Consider the following 24519-nt stretch of genomic DNA (forward strand, 5'->3'; position numbering starts at 1 on the left):
ACCCAAGGACATTTAGTTGGCATGTACAAATCCACATATATTTTGGCTCAACATTATTAGCATAACAATAGAAATGTTAAGATATCTGTTTTTAAGCCTGTCGAAAATTATTCATACCCCATACCAAGTCTCAGAATTGAGGCCAATGTTTTTGATAATGCAGATGCTTTTGATATTCCTAAGATTCTTTATAATGTTATGCAATTATTCCAAGATGTGTGCATACAATCTGAATGCATTACAAACGTGGTCTATTGAATGTACAGTGAGGAATGTTATAGAACAACACTCTGCTTTTAGACTATAAATTAAGGGGAGCTGATGTAATCATTCAGGGGAGCTGAGCAAAATGCATTGGGGATGTTTCTCAGCCAGTGGGCCCGGCAATCTCGTCAAAGTGGATGGCACCATGAAAAAGGAGCAGTACATCAAGATCCTTGAGGAAAACATCAAACAGTCCGCAGAGAAACTTCACCTCGGGGAGCATTGGACGTATCAGCAGAACAACGATCCAAAACACCGCCAAGTCAGTCAAGAAATGGTTCCGGGATAAGATGTAGACGTTCTAGAGTGGCCAAGCCAAAGTCCGGACCTCAACCCAATCGAGAATCTGTGGAGGGAGCTCAATACCGGAGTGATGGCAAGGAAGCCTTCCAACCTCAAAGACCTGTTGACCTTCGCGAAGGAGGAGTGGGCCAAAATCCCTGTAGACAGATGCAAAAACATTGTGAGCAAGTATAAAAACTGTTTGGAGGCTATAATCACAAACAGAGGCTTTTCCATTGATTACTGAATGTGACTTTGAACTGATCTAAGTAAGAGTATGAATAATTCTGGACATGACTTTTTTTGTAAATCTATCAATAAAATACCCCCGAAACAATGTATTTCCTGAAATGTCTCTTGCAGTGATTCTTTCAGCTGTTTGTCACATTCTTATGTAACTTAAGCCAGAAGAAACTCATTTCTCAAACTAGAACGGGCACTCATAGAGCGCATACCTTCGCCGCCACTACTTTTTTTGTTCTTGGTATGAGTGTGGGGAACTCGTTTCATATGAATGGTCTTATGACACAAACCACATATCTATAATGTCATGACCCCCCCGACTTTCAGGGGCTACGGACAAAACAACAATCAACTCACGTCGTTTTGGCGAGTCTTCACTCGCAAGCTCGGTGAATACAACGTTTCAACAAGAGAAGGTAATCTCGTTTGATGCTGGTTTCATGCAAATCGAATAAGAATTGACTGAGTTATGCCGAAAACCGCATATTTTTCAAGGGCGTGACCCCCCCCCACCCCGACATTTTACCCCAACCGGTGACATGTGTTGTGACGTCATTGTGTCACAAGATTGGGCATTAAATTCTGAACATTTTGGTGCTGGGTTCATGTAAAGCGGACAAGAATTGACCGCGTTATGACAAAAACCGCATATTTTTCAAGGTCGTGACCCCCCTGACCTTTGACCCATAACCGGTAACAAGAGTATGGGCGTCATTGTGTCATATTGCATATCATAAGATGAGGCGTTGAATTCTGAACATTTTGGCATTAGTTGCATGCAAATTGAATAAAAATTGACCGTGTTATCGTAAAAAGACGATTTTGACCTTTTGGTGACCTTGACCTTGACTTTTGACCCGAACGATCCCAAAATCTAATCGAATGCTTCCTGGCTAATAACCAATCATCCCACCAAATTTCATGCAATTCGGTTTAATACTTTTTGAGTTATACGAATCACAAGATTACAAATAAATAAATAAATAAATAAATACACGCCGACCAAAACATAACCTTTCACAGAATGCGAAGGTAATAACACGATTCAAAATACTCCAAATTTGGTAAGAGTATGAATAATTTTGGGCTTAAATGTATATACTGTATGTGTATATACGAGTATAAAAAGTGTTACGGATCTGGAAACCATTTGCATTCAACATACAAATGTCCCAAAAGTCAGTGATGTCATTAAGTATGTGTGTCATCAGATCCCCTTCCTTTTGTCTAGTGGGAGAATCAAAGGCGTGCGTTGCCATTTATTTTAGTTAGGTCATTACATCTAACAAGCCATCTAACATCCATCCCATCTGCATGACCCCTCGGCCCATTACGATCCACGGTACCATCGCACTTGCAGCCTTCGGTTCGCGAGCCACAGCGCACCTTTGCCTGAGACGGATTCCTGAGGATGTTCAAGGCAGTTTCACCACCACGACCTTTCTCGAACACACGTGGAGGGGAGGGTCGGCTTTCTCCAAACAAGGCCGAAACCCCGCCCCGGAACGGTATGCCGTGGGACCCTGTCCAATCAAAGGCGGACAGCGAGGTGTGTTCACCAAGACCCTCCTCGCTGAGGGAAGTCCATAAATTCCCGAGCACTCTCTGAGGCAGTGTTTTTTTGGTGGGTTTTTACTGTCACGAAAGGGGTTTTTGCTGTAACGAAGGGGTGACGAAGGCTGTTACGAAGGGGTGGTAACAGTGGTTGTTACGAGGGCTGTCACGAGGGTTGAGCAGAAGGTCGTCGAGGCGGTGAACGTGTCTCTGCTGGTCCTCTACAAGGAAGGAAAGAGCGACCCTGACACCCCTCCGTGGACCCCGGCCATTTGCCACCCAAGCTCCGCCACGAACCTCGAGTCCCACACGTGTGACTGGGGACCGAACCAGCGACCATTGTCAGGTGCCGCAACAAGGAGTACCCCCTTTCTCCGACGGCCAGGTACCCATCCGAACTCTGACCCCCAGCTTGTCTCTCTCCTCGGCTGCGAGGGTCCAATAAAGAACGATGGGTTTCTTTTCATTTGTGTGTGTCTGCGTGTGGGCCAGTCTTTAAGTAGAACTGAATAAGTGTTTTTGGATCATTGTAAATACTTCTGCATATTCGCGTTAAGTCTTACTTTGTGTCTTCATTTACTGTAAATAAAACTTGTTAGAAATGTTCCCAGTCCGTTTCCGTCTCTTCTTGTATTGGTCCAGCATGGTTCGGATCTGAGTTTAGATGGGGTTTTATCCCCGATAATCCGTTCATCCAAGCCGGCACGGCTTTGGCAGTTTCCGCTCGGCTGCACCCGAACCGGAGTTGGTAGTCAGTAGTTGGAACTTTACCGCAGTCGGTAGAGTGACTCGGTTCAAGCAAGATGTGCCGAGAGCGTGGTTTCCACGGTAGTCAAAATCGCGTAGTTCATTAGGTAAAATGGTTATAGACAAATAGAACCTACGCGATGCGGTTGAAATATTGGCGACCACTGTCGGTTCAGCGACCCGCCGCGTCACGGAATTATCCGGAGCGACGGCCTACAATTCTGGGGAGTTTGGTGGGAGACGACGAACTTCCCCACCTTGTGGTCGTTCTCGCCACGTTCTATATAATATATATATATATATATATATATATATATATATATATATATATATATATATATATATATATATATATATATTGTTGCGGTTTTCGCGCCCGCCGGCGTGCGAACGGCCACGTAACTCGAATCGCGGCACGTCGCCCACCGGACGGACAATCCAGTCGTGACCCTCTCGGACTAACGCCGGGAACCAGTCACGGGTGGACCTTTCGGTCTCACCGCGATCGAGCCAATCAGCCCCCGCGTGGGATAGGGTTGCTCGCCAAATTCGAACTACCTAAGTACCCACGCGGAGGGTAGACCGGGCAATCGCACCTCGCCGCAGGTCGACTTCGGATACGGGCCACTTAAGCGACCCGTTCCGTACTATCAGAATAACCGAGCGGTGTTATCGTCGACCTCGACGGTTCGATTAATTATCGGGCGTATTCAGCCCACTACCAACCCTTTACGTGAAGCAAGATGGGGATTCAAAGAAAGAAATGACGAAGCGAAGCGGGAGAACAGTTCAACAATAAAGCACATTTATTCGCGACGAACGGAAAGCACACAAATACAATTCCACCAAATGCACACAAAAAAGAAAACACAATTCCATTTACACAAAAAGCAAACATAAAAGTGAAAACACAGTGCAGAGCTAATACCGACTACCGAGCACACGGCAACACTTATACAATTCTACTTCACAGACGGCGCCGACAACACATACCCAAAACCAAGGAAAAGAAATACCCTCAAGAATGAGGTAGGCCTGAGGCCGAGACCGGGTCGGGCCTACCCGTCTGGTGATGAGACGCGGAGCGGCGATGGCCCCGCAACCCGCGGGCCTCGTGGACAGTGCCTGGCAGGGGGTGGGAACGGGGCCCCCTTGGTCGCACTATCTCAGCGCGGGGGGAAACAGGAGGGGGTTGCTGATGCTCGGGGTATAGAGGATCTTTATTATATGCGACGAGCGTCTCCACCTCGGCCAGGTCGCGCTGTCGGCCTCCCTCGGGTGCAGCTTCCTGCACGACGCGAGCACCCCCTCGTCTGGTGTCGCCGCCTTTCCACAGCTCCGTCCCCTCCGTTCCGACTCCAACGCACACGACGAGCAGCTCCACCGCCCGCGAAGTCTTGACCCTCTGCTTCCGACTCTCCTCTTCTTGACTCTCCGACCTCGTTCTGCTCCTTCTCTCGTTCCGACTTTTACGACTCCTTTGACTGACGAACACCGTCCTTTTATCCCCCCGTAACTTCGCCTTTGACCCCCTCCCTTTGACCTTTCACCTCGCTCCCCATTGGCCCGAGAAAAAGTGGGCGTGAAGGCTTTTTGATCCACAAATTTGCATATATCGATCGCCCTGGGGGCGGGGCCAATTCGCCCCTCGCTCACCGATTGGACGGCAAAAAGTGGGCGTGTGTCGTTTTTGATCCGTTTTTGAAGCAGAAAATCCGTGATTTTGTACACGCTGTTCGACGCGCGTTCTGCATGAGTCCAACACCGGTACCCACAGCGGGGCAAGAACGGTGGCGATGCTACGGTGGCGAGGTGTGACGGGAAGGTCGTGGCGGTTGTGGTGAAGCGGTGGTTGTGGTCGGTGGTTGATGTTGTGGTTGTGATCATGGCGGTTGGTCCAAAATAAAGATAGTAAAAGAAAAACGGCTATCCTGAAGAGTCGCAGCTCGCATAAATGACATGTATTCCCACTAGACAACGGGTTTGGGCCTAACTACACATGCACTTACCGAGATACCTCACCTAAGGGACCTGAATGGTGGTTTGCGAATCTGGTAACCACAACACTACCCCCTTCCCTTTTTACAGACTCGTCCCGAGTCGTCAAATTTTCGTGTGCCATCATGTGTAGTTTTCCCCTAGTACATTTTACTTACGGATCCCTGAGTGCGACATTCATGGTATTCGTGTCCCCAAAATAAATAACCTGAGGGCTGCGTAACTACCTAAACAAACTCACTCACACGGACGACTTAAATAAAATTGCCGGCGCTAAGACAAACATGCCGGGGGCGCTCTCATATTTACAGTACATCTTAACCTTAACTTACAAATCTTACACTAAACCATGGCCCAGGATCATTGAACTCTGCAAAAGAAAAGCAGTTAGCAGGGAGCCAGGCTGCCCACATGCAGTCTCTGGCTCAAACAATGCAGGTGACAGGGAACGTGGCTGGCTGCTCACACGCAGTCCAAGGCCTTCCCTTTTGAACTGAACGCAGTGAACCACAACGGTGCATGGGCTGCACAAACGCAGTCTCCGTGCCAGCTCAAGTGGCACACGCAATGAGCACAACGAATGGATGCATGAATGGATGGACGCAAACACGGTGCACGGGCCGCCACTGCAGGCCCGTGTTGTAGCTGCCAACAGGGCAGTTCTCGCAGCTTGCAAACTGTTGCCTTGCGGATCCTGGCGCACATGGAAATGAACAGGGGGGGGCAAAGCAAAAATTGAACGGGGCTGGTGAACGTGGGCAGTGGGCATGGCATGGCAAAGGTGAGCAGGCAAACACAGCCCGCAGAAGAAGGCCGCCGCAGGCAAACATAGCGGGCAGATGAACTGGCCGGCACAGGCCTTGAAGAAAAACAGCCAGCAGATGAACTGGCCGGTACAGGCCTTGCAGCACAACAACAACTGCCGATGAAGTTTGCCGGCCTCTGCCTTGCAGCAAAACACGGCCAGCCGATGAAGTTGGCCAGCCTTTGCCGTTCAGTGGAGGTTGGTGGAGGGAGTGCGGTGGTGCTGGCCACTTGGAAGGCGGGCTCGGACCTACCTACCTGTCTCCCTCCCACCTATCGCCTTTGCCTGTCACTGTCCATACCCACTCCCTTAATTTGTCAAACCCCAATTTAGCCCCAACTTATTTATTTTTTTTATTGTTTTTATTTTTACTTCCCCACTATAAATCGTCCCCTAACCCCCTTTATCGTCCTTGTTCGGCTAACCTATCCTGTCACCTAGCCTACTCCCAACCCCTACGTTCCCTTCCCGGAGGGGAACAAGGGAGAGCTAACGTCCTGTGTCGAGGCCCAACGAAGCCTCAGAATGGCCTCCCCAGAGTTCGGCGATCTTAACACCAAGCGGGTCCAGCGGCCCACAACGACAGCGAGGGGATGGATGGTGCGGAGGGGTACATCTCCTAATCTATCCTAACCATTTAACTGTTAAACTACCCCGGGGCTTTCAACAAGCGCCTCTCGCTTAAACTATTGGTTCTAACAACCCAGATTCCCGTCGCCTGTGTTGGTGTCCTTACAATTTCGGGCCTCGCCCCCCAATTTTCTCTCCGTGCCCTCACACGGTCTCCTGGCTGGGACACGTGGCTCCCTTTGGCAGGCACGACCCTCTGCCGAATCTCCCGCTATGGCACCCCCGGGCACTACACTGCCTCCGAGCCTACCAGCTCCCTAACACCGGGGAGTGCCCCCCATGGCACCTCCCCTGAAACGCACACGTGGCAGGCCGGCCTCCCGGGCCCCTTTCCGAGGGTCACCCGTGCCCACAACACTGCCCACGCGGCTAACGGCGCCCCGGGCCCCCGCACCAAGCAGGCGCACCCGTGCCCACTACACTATCCCGGCCCCCCATGGGCCCATGGCCTACCGCGGCCGACTAGCTTGGTGCCCGGGGTACCCACTCAGCGATACTCACCTTTCGCAGCCACGCTCCCAAGCCCGTCAACAGGGCTCCTGCACCCCTCCAAACGGGTTTCGAGCCTACACACCCACCAACAACAAAACGACCTCCATTTTTCAATTTGACTAACCCAGCTAACTCACTTTACTCTGACCCCGGGGTCCCTTGGGCGGGAGTCACTCCTCCCCCCAATCACTCATCGCACCATGCATTCCCCATTCACTCCACTCACACAGACCCGCTGGCCTCACTCATTCACCAAGCACATGCTTCCACTTCACTCACCAACTCTTCAACACACACACCGCTGAACTCTGCCATCCTTCTAACTACATCCCCTAACTAACTCGTGCTCCCACGTCGTCCCTTAAACTAGTAGCACGTTCCTTTTAACACTACGTAGCTAAGCTACGTCCCCTCTACACATCCAAAGTCTGTCTCTGTCTCCAAATGTCCCAAAAAAAAAAAATCATTTCCCATTTTCCCATCCTAAATCTGGCTACAATCCCTCTAACTAATCCATTCCACGGACTCCATGAGGACTTACCCCTGCCCCATGAAGTCGGTCTAACTAAGCTAACCCTTCCCCCTAACTAGTTTCCATCCTGTGCCCAGGTAAGGGGGTCTTTCACCCCTTGCCCAGGAATCCTGTACACCCGAAAGTGAGGCTTGCTCCTTCTTTTTTTTTCCCATGCGCAGCACCTGCGCGGCAACTCAGAGCTCGCGCACTTTGCACCCGGCCGTGACGTCATGCAGCTGCACGTGTTCCTCGTCCCTCCTTGGACGGGACCATCCGGTAGAGATACCCCTCCTGCCGAATTCCAACCCCTACGTGCAACCATGACGTCACCGTGCGCAAAAAAAAAAAACACAAGCCCCACGTCTCGAGGGGTTCCCCACGCGAACACATGTGCTTTGCCCGTTGGAGCTTAACACACACGATCGCGTGGAGAACCCGTCCGGTCCAAATCCATTTACCTGCCTAAACTTTGTCCGTCCGCGGGATCGGCAAATCCACCGCGTGCGTTTCCGGACCGGGGCTTCACTCTCGCAAGCGAGCACGTGGTGGTCTCGTGCGTTGCACAGCACGAACCGCGTGCTCACTGCTGGGTGAACCCGGCACGGTCCTCGAAACAACTACAGCCGCTACTCGGCTTTCTCTCCTCTGTCGCCGTCGTCGTCTCCATTCCACCCACGCACACCTGCGTGTTACGACGCACACAGTCCACACCATTAAACTCACACCGGGAGACGCGGCTGCGTGCTCCCGCATGCCAACCGCCATCTCCCTCACATACCGCTCTCTCACACACACGGTCTCCCTTGCACACAGCGACCTTGCACACGGCCGTTCACTCACGCGTGCCTCACTACTCTCACACCGTGCCTCATCCACACACGCGGGGGCACTCACCCGCGGTACCTCACTCACACTCCGTGCCTCATCCACACACGGCGTGCTGGGAAGCACGCACTCTGGCACCATCGCCACCACACCACTCACACGTGGTGCCTCACTCATACTGGCCGTTTCACTCACACACACGGCCTCACTCACACACGGTGCCTCACCCACGCACGGCGTGCTGGGAAGCACGCACTCCGGCACCATCGCTACCACACCACTCACACACGGGGTCGCTTCCACACACGGGGACGCACTCACACCTTGCACCACACACACAGGGACAACCACACTGGGGATTTGTGTCCCCACAAGGGTCTCCGGGGCCTCTACACCCCCCAAGCTCTCCGTGCACCCGTCCACAGCACTCGTCCCCTCAACCTCGCAAAGCACGACCGAACTCACCTGGTCGTGACTCGCCTCAAGGGGGCATACTCCCTCCCCTCGTTCCTGGAGGAGGCCATCCAGGTGCTCGCACCGGGTCCCAACACGCTCCGCGAGCTCAACCCCATTGTCCTCCACTACCTCCGTGTGTGCGTGCGCGTCACTTACCCCGTCTTCATCGTGTAGTCTTCCCTCTATCGTTCCCATCTCCCGTGTCTCTGCCAACTCTTCACCCTTTACCTCCCTTGTCTCAACTATTATTTCTGTTGTCGTCACCTCGTGTCTCGTCTCACACGTTTTGGTCTCCCCATTTAATTTTTCCCTTTCGGTCATCGTCACGACCCTCGCCCAACACGTTCCACGAATTATTTTTTCACCCGCCTCCACCGCGGGCCTGTCAGCCGTTGCACCCCCACCCAGCTCGTTTGCTCCCACACGTGAAGTCGCCATTCCCAGCTCCCTGGTCACGGCCTTCATGCCCGCCTGCAGGCATCGGCCCATGTTCTGCGTCTCACCCCGCAGCTCTTTCATTTCTTCCCTCATTTGCTGTGTATTCGCATCCATCGTCGTTTTCACTTCATTTGTATTTGTATCCATCGTCGTTTTCACTTCATTTGTATTTGTATCCATCTTTTCGTTCATTTGTTCGTTCATGCCTTTCATTTCGTTTTTCATATTCGCCTCCATCTTTTCGATCATTTGTTTGTTCATGCCTTTCATTTCGTTTTTCATTTCATTTGTCATTGCCGCATTCATTTGTGCCAGCATGGTGAATAGCTGGGCCATGTCGGATGCACTCAAGTGAGCCGTTTCGGCAGGGGTTGGGGAAGGGTCTTGGTGGAGAGGGGGGGGGAGGTGTCATACACCGCGGCCGCTGCCGCACCCACCTCGGGTCCTGGGTTCAGTTGGGCGAGTCCGTGTTCCTGCACAATCAACATTTCCTGCTCGGGGATTCCATCCTGGACCATGGATCCTACACATTCTACATCCATTTCTAATACCCCCGGCTCCCGCTCGCCTTGAGACGCCATCTTGCTTCTCGTGAAGGGTTAATTTGCTCGCTCGTAATTTGGAGGGAATCGGGGTCGCTTCTCTCACCCCTGGACCGATTCCCGTGAATTTCGCTGGAGACAGGAGAGCCTGTTGTCCCGCTCTCCAATACCAGTGCCGCGAGGAGGGCGATGAATTTGTATCCCACTCCTGACACCAGTGTTGCGGTTTTCGCGCCCGCCGGCGTGCGAACGGCCACGTAACTCGAATCGCGGCACGTCGCCCACCGGACGGACAATCCAGTCGTGACCCTCTCGGACTAACGCCGGGAACCAGTCACGGGTGGACCTTTCGGTCTCACCGCGATCGAGCCAATCAGCCCCCGCGTGGGATAGGGTTGCTCGCCAAATTCGAACTACCTAAGTACCCACGCGGAGGGTAGACCGGGCGATCGCACCTCGCCGCAGGTCGACTTCGGATACGGGCCACTTAAGCGACCCGTTCCGTACTATCAGAATAACCGAGCGGTGTTATCGTCGACCTCGACGGTTCGATTAATTATCGGGCGTATTCAGCCCACTACCAACCCTTTACGTGAAGCAAGATGGGGATTCAAAGAAAGAAATGACGAAGCGAAGCGGGAGAACAGTTCAACAATAAAGCACATTTATTCGCGACGAACGGAAAGCACACAAATACAATTCCACCAAATGCACACAAAAAAGAAAACACAATTCCATTTACACAAAAAGCAAACATAAAAGTGAAAACACAGTGCAGAGCTAATACCGACTACCGAGCACACGGCAACACTTATACAATTCTACTTCACAGACGGCGCCGACAACACATACCCAAAACCAAGGAAAAGAAATACCCTCAAGAATGAGGTAGGCCTGAGGCCGAGACCGGGTCGGGCCTACCCGTCTGGTGATGAGACGCGGAGCGGCGATGGCCCCGCAACCCGCGGGCCTCGTGGACAGTGCCTGGCAGGGGGTGGGAACGGGGCCCCCTTGGTCGCACTATCTCAGCGCGGGGGGAAACAGGAGGGGGTTGCTGATGCTCGGGGTATAGAGGATCTTTATTATATGCGACGAGCGTCTCCACCTCGGCCAGGTCGCGCTGTCGGCCTCCCTCGGGTGCAGCTTCCTGCACGACGCGAGCACCCCCTCGTCTGGTGTCGCCGCCTTTCCACAGCTCCGTCCCCTCCGTTCCGACTCCAACGCACACGACGAGCAGCTCCACCGCCCGCGAAGTCTTGACCCTCTGCTTCCGACTCTCCTCTTCTTGACTCTCCGACCTCGTTCTGCTCCTTCTCTCGTTCCGACTTTTACGACTCCTTTGACTGACGAACACCGTCCTTTTATCCCCCCGTAACTTCGCCTTTGACCCCCTCCCTTTGACCTTTCACCTCGCTCCCCATTGGCCCGAGAAAAAGTGGGCGTGAAGGCTTTTTGATCCACAAATTTGCATATATCGATCGCCCTGTGGGCGGGGCCAAGTCGCCCCTCGCTCACCGATTGGACGGCAAAAAGTGGGCGTGTGTCGTTTTTGATCCGTTTTTGAAGCAGAAAATCCGTGATTTTGTACACGCTGTTCGACGCGCGTTCTGCATGAGTCCAACACCGGTACCCACAGCGGGGCAAGAACGGTGGCGATGCTACGGTGGCGAGGTGTGACGGGAAGGTCGTGGCGGTTGTGGTGAAGCGGTGGTTGTGGTCGGTGGTTGATGTTGTGGTTGTGATCATGGCGGTTGGTCCAAAATAAAGATAGTAAAAGAAAAACGGCTATCCTGAAGAGTCGCAGCTCGCATAAATGACATGTATTCCCACTAGACAACGGGTTTGGGCCTAACTACACATGCACTTACCGAGATACCTCACCTAAGGGACCTGAATGGTGGTTTGCGAATCTGGTAACCACAACAATATATATATATATATGCATACATACACCGTATATATATATATATATATATATATATATATATATATATATATATATATATATATATATATATATATATACACACCGTATATATATATATATATATATATATATATATATATATATATATATATATATATATATAGTACCAGTATATATATATATATATATATATATATATATATATATATATATATATATATATATATATATATATATATATATATATATATATATATATATATATATATATATATATATGAGTACCAGTATACTGGGCCGGTGTATACCCCGGTTAAAATAGGTGTACCATATCCCTGTGTCGTAAGAGGCGACCAGGGTTGCGTCAGGAAGGGCATCCGGCGTAAAACATGTGCCAAATCACTATGCGGATCATACGGATGATCCGCTGTGGCGACCCTAACGGGAGCAGCCGAAAGAAGAAGATACACACCGTATATATATATATATATATATATATATATATATATATATATATATATATATATATATATATATATATATATATATATATATATATATATATATATTTCATATATATATATATATATATATATATATATATATATATATATATATATATATTTCATATATATATATATATATATATATATATATATATATATATATATATATATATATATATATATATATATATATATATATATATATATATATATACATAAAAATATACATATATATACCGTATATACATATATATATATATATATATATATATATATATATATATATATATATATATATATATACATATATATATATATATACATATATATACATATATAAAAATAAATAAATAAATATATATACAAGCCAGTAGGCGGACATGGGTAGTCGCCTACCCAATAGAACCTGACGCGATGGGCCCGTTCGATGGGGAATGACCTGAGGATTAAGCACAAGAAAATTCATGATTTCAGCTGCAAGGGTTAATGCTGCAGATTGTTTTTTCATTAAAATACCCCCACATTTAGAGGTTTTTTGGCCGTTGCTACGCAATGGAGGGGTCCATAGCAACGGTTCTCTCACATATAACTAGGACATACAATGAACCTACCATACCAGTTTCATGTATATCTGACTCATATAATAGTCTCTGAGATATAACGAACTTCGTTTTTTTATTGTTTTCGACCAGGGTTCATTCAAAGCCTATCTTCTCCGACAGTTTTCATAGGATCCGGCTGGAAATTTTTGACAATATGGCTGAATGTACTGCCCACAGTCGCTCGTGGCCTGATTTTTGATTTTCGAAAAAATAATTTTTTTATGATTTTTCAAAAAATTCGAAGTCCCGTTGCTAGGCAACGGTGGTGTCCATAGCGACGGTTCTCATTTGCACACAACTAGGTCATGATATGAACCTACCAACCAAGTTTCATCGAAATCGCCATTGTATTAACAGAGCACTGGACCGAACAGAGGGACAGACAGACAGACAGCCAAACATATCGACGGAAAAACTGATAATAAGGGTAGAACAAATTTCAAAATTAAAAAAAATATATTAAAAACATTCCGACTGGATCGACTACCCAATACATTAGATATCTATTTTAGTAAGAGGCATTAGGGAAATCACAGATTGGGTCGGTGCACTCAGCAAGCTCGTCTCACTGAATTCAGAAGCTAAACACCTTTAATGGCTGAACAGGTAAGGACGAAGCAGCTATGCAAACGCAAAGCTATGTCAATGATCTTTACCTGTTGTTTACCGACAGGTTATTGAAGCCCCACCCCCTATTAATTGCAGCAGGAAAAAGCTTTTCACTTGTTTTAACTACCTGTTTTGTGGGACCTCTGTTCTGTTCAGCCTGTTAAAGATCCCAGGGTGTCTCTCGCACAGCCTGGCGGAGGTGTATGCGCTCTACTCAGTGCCATTCTTGGTTGTGATGTGAGATTAGGAGTTCCACCACACTATGTGTTTCTATTAATCGGTCGGTACTGAATGAATGAAAACAAATTAATGATCGAACACAAATTTATTTCAAAACCAAAAAATAAAACACCAACTTTTTTTGTCGACCCAGGTAATGATGTTTTGAGGAAGGTGTGAGTTGAAGATAAACGTCCCCCCCCCAACCCCCAAGGACGGCATAACATCGAATGGAAGTCAAAGATGTGAAGAAATGAAATCAAAATATACAAATCAGCTTATTGTTGGGTTAAATTACGCAGGTTATGCAATTAGGCAAATAATCATGCAAATTATGGAACTCGAACTTTCCTCAAAACAGAAAGACTGTGCAGCCATTCTCGATACATTGCTCTCCGTCACTGATCAACCACAACAAAGCGACTCTTCCACAACGTTTCTAGATTGACCAGAGTTATTGGAGATCATATGTATAAAAGAAACCGACATTGCAATCAAGGCTTCTCGAGGAGCCTCGACTTTGTAGACCAAAATAAATAAATGGGCGTTGGAAATACTGACTCCATCGAGGATGGTATACAATAACTCGAATAAATGTTCGCCTGTTTGGTGTTCCCATCTGAACACATCGTTGCTGGCATCCAAATTTTATTATCTCAGACACTGAAGGTGAACGGAGGTTACGTTTTCACCCCTGTTTATCTGTCTGTGAGCTGGATATCTCAAAACAGCTCTTGACGGATTCAGACAAAACTTGGAGGACAGGTTGGGTGTGTGACAAGGACTAAATTATTCGATTTTGGGGAAGATCCGAATCCGGATCGGATATGAGAATTTTGTAATTTTTAAGTGATTCCTCACCTTTGAGTGTTCATGGCAAAAACGATAGGTAGCAAGATATCCATAACTAAATACAGCACAGTCATGGACGGGTTATTGGAAAACTTGGTGGATGAGTTGGGTAGGTGACAAAAACAAGCTGATTCGATTTTGGTTCAGGTCCGGATCCAGATCCGGCCTATCAGTGGGATACAAAATGCATAAAACGGTTTGGTTGTGGATACCTCCCCTGTGGAGCGATCGCGAGCGATGGCAAGCTATTCGGCAAACCAGTGAGGAGAAAGCGAGCAGGCAGACGCACAACCCTGGCATATACAGTACCTTCTTGGCACGACTCCTCTGAGTTCCATCGGTGACCCGTGTTGAGCAGCCAAGGCCCTCCAGCCTCTTAGGGGAAGTGAAATGGCTGGCTGTAACAAAAAGATGCCAAACAATGACAATCAGTCCCAGAAAATGATGAAAGGGACACAACCCCCTCATAGACTGAAGCCTAAGTCTGTGTGGCCACACCAAGCAGCCGGACTGCGTGCTGAAAAGGATAATGACCGTATCTCTTCCATTGAGGAAGGCGATCCCTGCCTCACGATTGCACTAAACTCGACACCAAAACTTATAATGTGTCGCCTGTTCTTCAAACAACAACTACCGAGTTCCAGACGAAGTTTTGAGAAGATTAAATGAACAGAGCTGAAGCTTTAGGAAAGAAGAAAATCATCCTCCACTGCAAAGTGTATTCTATGCATGAAGCCTGGGGGACTAAGTAATGGTGAAGAAGAAAGATTCATGAACCAGTTGAAATTAACAAAGCTGGCAGCTAAGGCCGATTTTGGGTGGCTGTTCTTTGACAATCAGCATCTTAACCCTCCATCCCAGCAGCCTTGAGGGCATGAAGACTCAAATCATCGTGTGGACTGGCATCACAGGTCATTCATTTTGTATACAGTCTGTGGCTGCTTGTTACATCATTGCTCGGAGGATGGCTGTGCCTACTGATGCAATTCCCCCTGTAGGTTAGGCCAGGAATTCGGAATTTGTTTCGGGTGTCAGCGACAGCTCGCCTCATCTTCCAAAATTTACACCTCGGGACATTTAACGTCCACAAACTAATGCTGGCGGACTACCAGCACATGTTAACACAGCACACACATTGATGCCTTACCCTGCCTGTAACCACTAGTGTGACAGTTTATAACTGGACTCGAACCCAGAGGTGAGTGTGTGCTTCTCGAGGGCATCCTGCCAGCACGGCATCACAGGTTGACCCGAGAGGGAAGGGAATGCAGATTATGACCGACGTGGAGGGTCTTAGTGAGCCGGTTTGGTTTACCCTGACAATCGGACTGTGAGATGGCAACTATCATGATTCGCTCTCGGTTTCCAGAAGGGAAGATTCAAATTTGATCTCACCAGCCCTTCCATGAGCCTTGAGAAACTATAAAAGGGTTAGTAGATAATATATTTGTATTTCAACGACTCAAGTCGATTTCCATCGAAAAAAAAACAGATTTTTTAAACATTGTATATACAGGGGGCTGCAAAAGTAGGTATACAGTAATGAAAAACAAAACGTGCGCACAAAACGTATTTTATTGATTATACAAGCATATCAATAATAACATACCAATAATAAAAATTATCAATAATAAGATACCAATAATAAAAATATCAAAATACCAATAAACATATCAATAATAAACATATCAATAATAACATACCAATAATTAACATACCAATAATAAACATATCAATAATAACATACCAATAAACATATCAATAATAAACATATCAATAATAAACATATCAATAATAAACATCAATAATAAACATAATAATAATATACCAATAATAAACATATTAATCTAGTATTAATGAATGAATTCTAGTATTAAATGAATCCTAGCACCACTATTATAATACTGGTAATACTGGTATAATCCTTACTGTATACCTACTTTTGCAGCATATATATATATATATATATATATATATATATATATATATATGTATTTGCAATGTGCTGGTTTGGCCAGAGGTTTACACCCGCAGTATTTACTTGGACTTTCACTCCAAGGCGCAGCACGCTCTTCACGCAATCCCTTCTGGAGCAGATGGCGCAGACGGACAGTTCATCGGAGGCCATTTCATAATGTTAGCTCAGATAACACAAGGCTTTGATTTGCCATTAAAAAGCTGCCTTAATTGATTGCATTTATTATATTTATTTTGTTTAAAAATGACGGGGCGAAGCCATAAAACACAAAGCTTTGATAACAAAGAGAGAGAGGGTGGGGGCTGTGGGGGTGGAAATTAACAACATTTCTTCAATTTGCCCTTAATTGCCTCTCGGTGCTCGTGTTAGCAAATGCGAGCATTGACCCGTAATAAGTGTGAGGTTGCTCGCTTCCTCGGGTTGCCGAGAGAGAGAGAGAGAGAGAGAGAGAGAGAGAGAGAGAGAGAGAGAGAGAGAGAGAGAGAGAGAGAGAGAGAGAGAGAGAGAGAGAGAGAGAGAGAGAGAGAGAGAGAGAGAGAGAGAGAGAGAGAGAGAGAGAGAGAGAGAGAGAGAGATAGAGATAGAGAGGTTGAGAGAGAGAGATAGAGATAGAGAGATAGAGATAGAGATAGAGATAGAGAGAGAGAGAGAGAGAGAGAGAGAGAGAGAGAGAGAGAGAGAGAGAGAGAGAGAGAGAGAGAGAGAGAGAGAGAGAGAGAGAGAGAGTCGTAACACCAGGCGTGTTCAAGCCAATGCCCGACTTAAAAAGGCTTATTAAGGTGTCAGGTGTGGCACAGGGCGACAGGGTGCTGGATCGCACAAAGCGACACTTAATACGGGCAGCAAAATAGCCGGCATTAAATGGGGGTCCCATGCCGGTGCAGCCTGTTATCAGGATGAGCTTACCTGGCGCAGGAAACTGTTGCTTGCGCCGAGACGTTGTAAACACTGTGCCGGGTGAATGACGTTAAACGTCCCGTACTCTGCGAAATGCTTTCCAAACACGTTGGAAATAATACAGTGAATAACGGGTGACGATGCACTACCGGGCGACCTGCGCATTTACGGGGTTGGGCTTTTCTTTTCTTCTTGTGCCACCACACCTGCTGTAAACAATGGTGGCCGCAAAAAAAGCGGCACGTTTTCCTTTGGTTGAGCGTTTGAGAACAGCGTGGAGGTTGTGGAGACACGGATTAGGATGGAACGAGTTTCCGTTCCGATTTCACACGAGGGGTATTCATCGCCGGCATCCCGAAACGATTGGCCGAATCACCGACATCAGTCGAACGACGGGCCTGGTCGGCTGGTTCGTGAAAGACTGAGGCAAAAACCCTTCCCTTCGACCCAAGAATGTGGGAATAAATGGGTGGTAGTAGTAGTTGTTTGCCTGATGTTGGCTTAATCGTTAGGGTGGTGGGCTTAGGATCCTAGGATCATGAGTTCAAATCCCATTTTGCTGTTGAATTAATACCAGGTGGGGTTGACTATGCCCGTCATCTTTCCAAGGTCGGCAAAATGAGTGCCAGCATGCTGGTATCCTGCGTCTGAGTGGTGACCTGTCCAGGATTGTGGCCAGTAGCCAAGGAGACTGCTTCGGCAGCACCAACACTCTGCACAGAGGATGGTCCCGATGGATGGAGTAGTTGTAGTCAGGGATCAAGGTACCGGCGGTGATTCACCTACTCTGTGCGAGAGACCCCCCCCCCCCCCCCGCAGGGGATTTTAAACGTTTAATAGTGAACATAGTGACTTTCATACATAACTCGTGCACATGAGAGAATAGGAAACAACAACCACAACACAATACCAATGGCAATTTGGAATCTGTGTCGTTGGCTGTGACCCTTTTGCTTCCGTTTTTTTTTCTTCTGGTTTTTTTTTGTTTCCGGTTTTTGCCATGGGGAATGATGCATGCCGGGAGATAAAGGCATCGTCGGAGACATGAAAGACCCAAATAATATCAGACATGGCGTATATTTCCTCCACTGATTTTAATAAAGATATCTCCCGCATCATCAAAAAATAATTTTTAATCGTGATTTACATTATTTGATCGCTGATCCCAAATCCAGGCCGAAGTAACCGGAAATTGCGTATACAGTTGTGAACAAGTTATAGGTAAAGTCAGAAGCGAATGTAAGAAGAATACTACGTTTGCTTCTAGTATTTATTTTTACAGCCCGTGCGCTGTTACAGCGCGTGCGCTGTATACAATTGCACCGAATTTGAAATGTCCCCGGTGTCTACCACGTCTCCGGTGTCCCCCCCCCCACGTGCCTCAAGACAGCCAATGACGGCCGTGCTGTAGATGGCAGTGCGTAACCTAGACATAAATGGCGACAATTGATGGAAATACCCGAGTATTTCAATGGAAATTTGTGAAACTAATGTGTTAGATATGTGAAAACCATTGAATTTATTGCTTGACGGAAAAAAACCAAGAAACGCTCCCCTCTCATGTACGAACGAACGAAAGACGTCATTTCCGCCCACCATGGCATTTCGCTCCGAACGCCGAACGCCGAAAACTAAGTTCTTCTTATGCAATCATTCATTATGCAATATGTGTATTCACACATACATACATATATATATATATATATATATATATATATATATATATATATATATATATATATATATATATATATATATATACACATACATATATACATATATATATATATATATATATATATATATACACATATTTTCTTCTTCTTCTTTCGGCTGCTCCCGTTAGGGGTCGCCACAGCGGATCATCCGTATGATCCGCATAGTGATTTGGCACATGTTTTACGCCGGATGCCCTTCCTGACACAACCCTGGTCGCCTCTTATGACACAGGGATAAGGTACACCTATTTTAACCGGGGTATACACCGGCCCAGTACACTGGTACTCACTTCGCCGACCTCGGAAGGATGACAGGCTGAGTCAACCCCCTGGTGTATTAATTCAGTGGCCCAACGGGGCTTGAACTCAGGACCTTTTGGATCCCAAGCCGCTGCCCGAACCACTGCGCCAACACACCAGGCTATATCTATATATATATATATATATATATATATATATATATATATATATATATATATATATATATATATATATATATATATATATGTGTATATATACATATATATGAAGGTGCTTATCACAATAATAACAACATTTTTACATTTCAAATGTTAAGTACGCTTTTTAATTGTTTTTCAACTGAAAAGCATAAATTGCATATTTTAACATTAGTGTACTCATTTGCTTCACCACACGCACTGCATTGAAGGATTTCACTTCTTTTTGATGAGATCCTGTTCTAGGCGGTGTTGTTGTCATTTTGAAGGTAATGTTGAGGATTTTTTTTTTCAGATGAGATCCTGTTCTAGGCGGTGTAGTTGTTGTTGTGAAGGTAATGTTGAGGTCATATTTATTTTTGCAGATGAGATCCTGTTCGAGGCGGTGCAGTTGTTGTTGTGAAGGTAATGTTAAGGCAATATTTATTTTTTTCATAACAAAAAGACTGTTTAATTTGATATATTTAAGAAGCGAATGTAAGAAGAATTCTATGTTCGCTTATAGGCTTTGCCTATTCCATATAAGTTATGCTAGCAGATGGGACACCCGGCTTATCACATCCCAGCATGAGCACCGAGACAATGCAAGCACTGCTTGTCTGACAACCTCCCAACTGAGGATAAATATCACTGATTTGATGACGTCATCCTGTGTCGGAGTGGCTACGCATCCAGGATTCTCACCCCAGCTGCAGAAACTGATTCAGCAGAAACCGACGCTCTGTCTTGACGACAGAGCGTTGTTCACGATTTGAACTGATGACATCACAACCACCTTCATCCAACCGTCACGTGACATACCAGTCCACCTGTAAGTCTTAAAACGCATCCACAGGTATCTGCAGATGGTTTATATACATATACATATGTATATATATATATATATATATATATATATATATATATATATATATATATATATATATATATATATCACATACATACATATATATATATATATATATATACACATACATACATACATATATATATATATATATATATATATATATATATATATATATATATACACATACATACATATATATATATATATATATATATATATATATATATATATATATATATATATATACATACATACATACATATATATATATATATATATATATATATATATATATATACACATACATACATATATATATATATATATATATATATATATATATATATATATATATATATATATATATATATATATATATATATATATATATATATATATATATATATATACACATACATACATATATATATATATATATATATATACATATATATATATATATATATATATATATATATATATATATATATACATACATACATACATACATACATACATACATATGTATAGCGTAGGGGATACAATTGATATCTGGCAGCAGATTTTTAAACTTCTTATTAAAATTAAAAGCGACACGTCACAATGGGACAAGCAGCCAAAGACGGCGAGGACGTGACGTGTATAAATGTATGATGTCAAAGTAAGGGTGGCAATCCCATTATGAGAAATTACATCGGCAATTAACGGAGCGTGTATATTCTTTACCAGTGTCTATTTAATTGAAATTGAGATGTCTGCTGTCGTGTAATGTTACACAAAAAGTGATGCCACACTGTGCGAGAGACCATCAATTTATTACGTCTGCAGATAAGGCAGAAATTTTGACCCCCTGACCCCCATCCCAAATGTTGAGCAGACTGGTGGGTCCGTTGGTCCGATGGAGCAAAAAAATTTTTGGTCTTCACAGCCTTGTTGCATCCCCACCTGATGTCCTGCTTGAGCATTAGCTTGACTTTCACCAAGCCCACCTGTGTTTGGGGTCAGCATGGGGATTATATATGTTCGTTATGATTGTTACCATGTGATACTACGATTGTTATTGTTGTAAATATTATTAGTGTTAATTAATATATGCTTTGTTGCAATATTGTCATTGTTTTTGTTATGATATTTTGTAATTAGAATGCCATGCCATGGTCGAAGCACAAATTAAGCTGCTTTATATACCTGAACATGGCGTGTGTTTAAAACATGGGAATCGTGAAGAATTTTTTGTTGTTAATTAGCCGAATCAACTCAGGAGGTCATGACGATCATTTTGCTCTATCACATTCAACATCAGAACGCTCCATCAGAACTCCACAAAAACATGCCACACACACACACACACACACACACACACACACACACACACACACACACACACACACACACACACACACACACACACACACACACACACCTCATCCATTTAGAGCTGTCTTAAAGGGTCGACAGGGTCTTTTGGGTCCTCGGAGACTTTTGGGTCATCTTTGTTTTTTGGGTCCTCGGGGACTTTGGGGGTCTTAAAAGTCGAAGGGGTCTCAGCAATCTAGAAGGTCAAAAGCTACATTCCAATAGTGTGTAATTAATTAATATCCATCCATCCATTGGGACCACACTGTGTGCAGAGCGTTGTGCTGCCTAAGGCCTAAGTCACATTTGCTCTACGGCGAGGATACGGCGGCCGTACGTCCTCTGAATTGACAGAAACGTGCGGCGGCCGCAGAGTTTCTGCGGTGGCCTCAGGGTGGCCCTACACCGTATGGCTATATTTTACAGGCCGTAGGGGTCGCCGTGGAATTATAACGCAGAGTTATAACTTTTTTCATTTCTACGTTGGCCGTAGCAATTAGACATGCCGTAGTTGTGTTCCACGTCGACCGTACGTAGGGCGTACGGTGGACTTGCGTTATTCGTGCGGCTGCCGTAGTCTCTTATCAATGAAAAATGAATTTTGCCCTAAAAACCGAATACATTTTAAAAAACCGAACACAACGTGGCGTTCATGTTTGTTCACGCGTCTCCCCCACCTGTTCGAGCCGAATCTTCGCGCTTCGTTCATTCAGTTCGTTGGTGGAAGTCCTCGTGAAAGCATCTCTCGTGTGTCGATCGCTACTTTACCTCGTGTTTTCACCTTGATGTGTGCTGTTTTGTTTTTTTTACTCATCTTGTGTTTTAATTAATAACAAAAAAAGCAATACGATCACGTGATGTCACGGACTGTCGGGCAAGGATTTAATTTCACAGAAAAACCGGTTGTAATTTGGAATATCCATGATTACCTCAGCCCGATGCGTTTGATGAAAGTGATTGTGGTTCTGGGGGCATCATGTTGATGAGCTGCCCTGGGGGCAACGCTCTCGCAGAATGCGCGAGCGATCGGAACCCAGGCCGGAGCTTGAGCCTGCGTGAACCTTTGGATTGGTGATTGTACCAGTTTACATACAATACTCCGCCACCGAAGGTCATTTACTCATCTTATTTTCCCTTAAACATGGGAATTTCAATTGAAAGTGTCTTGAAAGTGAGTTTTCTTGGGGTCCAGGAACAGATTAATTCACTCCATTATTTCTTACTAGTACGGGCCCGTAGGTGCGTAAACGATGACTGGATTGGGGCATTATTTCAATTAGATTGGACCAACCGTATCATAAATGGCCTTAACTTGGGAAACACCTGGTAAACATACTCAGGTCCCCAGCGTCAATTGTGACGTCATATCAAATGAAGAACAATTGTGACGCCTCCTCTCTCACCCCCCCTCGCTCCCCCCTAGTCTCGCCCCTCCTCTCTCGCCCCACTCTCACCCCTCCTCTCTCACCCCCCCTCTCTCGCCCCTGCTCTCAATCATGCAAAAAAATTTTTAAAAAACCATTAATTGTGACGTCATTCGTGATGTCATAGCACCGTGTCTTGTCATTGGTTGACAGATAAATGGCCGTAACTTGGGAACCGCTCGTCCGGTTGATATCAAACCTCGAAAAGGCACATCCACGGGGCCCCGACAATATTCCTGGCAAGTTTCAATCTGAAGAGGAAGCATTGTGACGTCATTCGTGACGTCATAGCACCGTGTCCTGTCTGGTTAACAGACAATATTGTAACGAATTTGGAATTCGATTGCACACAACATACAGGTTCCTTTCGTCAGCTATGTCAATAAGTGCTTGTTCCCAAGATAGCTCACCTTCCATTGTTTAAATGTTCAGAAATCAATTAGATGCGCTGCAGATCAATTTAATAGTTAGGGAACGAACAATGGAGACATCCCTCCCCCTCTTCTGCGAAGAACAAGAAGAACCCTGCCATCCCGTGACTCATGATGTCAACAACTCCCTCCCACCCGTGGCTGAGCGGGGGATGGATCACGAGGGCATGAGTCACGCTGGGCGTGGAGGAGGAAGTGCGAGAGAAGGATAAAGAGGAGATCGTCTCTTTTGTTGGCGAGGGCAGAGTTGGAAGTCAGAGTTGGAGAAGGGAGTTGAGGGGAGTCGTTCAGCAGACCGTCGGGTCCTGCTTGGCTTGCGTTAGGGTTGAGGCCTGCGGAAGCTTTTTGCTTCGGCTGGCTCAGTGAGCTTCGGCTGAGGCCTGGCTCGGGAGGAGGCTTTTTGGAGGCTCTTTGCTTTGACGGTTCCGTGAGCTTCGGCTTCTGCTTGGCTCGGGAGAGCTTTTTGCTTCAAGCTGCCCTGTTTGGAAGGAAGTTAAGCCGGTCGCTCGGCTCGAGCTGCGAGTGGTGGCTTCTTCTTCTTGGTTCGTTGAGCTCTTTGTTCTCCATTTTGGTTCCTGGCTTGGTGCGACTCATCGACCTCTTCTTGGAGGTGGTTCCTCGGGGAAGCGACGCATCGAAGGGAAGGTTCGGCGCCTCGTCTCACCAGCACGTGTTGAGAAGCGCGGGAGGTAGTTCCTCGGGGAAGCGACGCATCGACGGGGAGGATCGGCGCCTCGTCTCACCAGCACGTGTTGAGAAGCGCGGGAGTTGGTTCCACGGGGAAGCGACGCATCGACGGGAAGGATCGGCGCCTCGTCTCACCAGCACGTGTTGAGAAGCGCGGGAGGATTCGCGGGAGCTCGGGAAGGATCGCGGCTCAGCGATTGGATCCAGCTCGCTCT

At 46.2% G+C, this 24519-nt stretch overlaps 1 long non-coding RNA gene across 1 annotated transcript; it reads right to left on the reverse strand.

Moving 5' to 3' along the window:
• Window positions 1-261: 261 nt before the first annotated feature.
• Window positions 262-22950, reverse strand: LOC147026178 (uncharacterized). Its single transcript, XR_015057910.1, has 3 exons — window positions 22440-22950; window positions 14815-14903; window positions 262-704 (listed from the first exon to the last, which is right to left on the reverse strand). It is a non-coding gene; the product is annotated as an uncharacterized LOC147026178 (long non-coding RNA).
• Between the last annotated feature and the right edge of the window lie 1569 nt (window positions 22951-24519).

Source organism: Eptatretus burgeri, chromosome 5 (genome assembly GCF_056783735.1).
Source record: "Eptatretus burgeri isolate ZD-2024b chromosome 5, Ebu_testis_v1, whole genome shotgun sequence".
NCBI classification, from domain to species: Eukaryota; Metazoa; Chordata; class Myxini; order Myxiniformes; family Myxinidae; genus Eptatretus; species Eptatretus burgeri.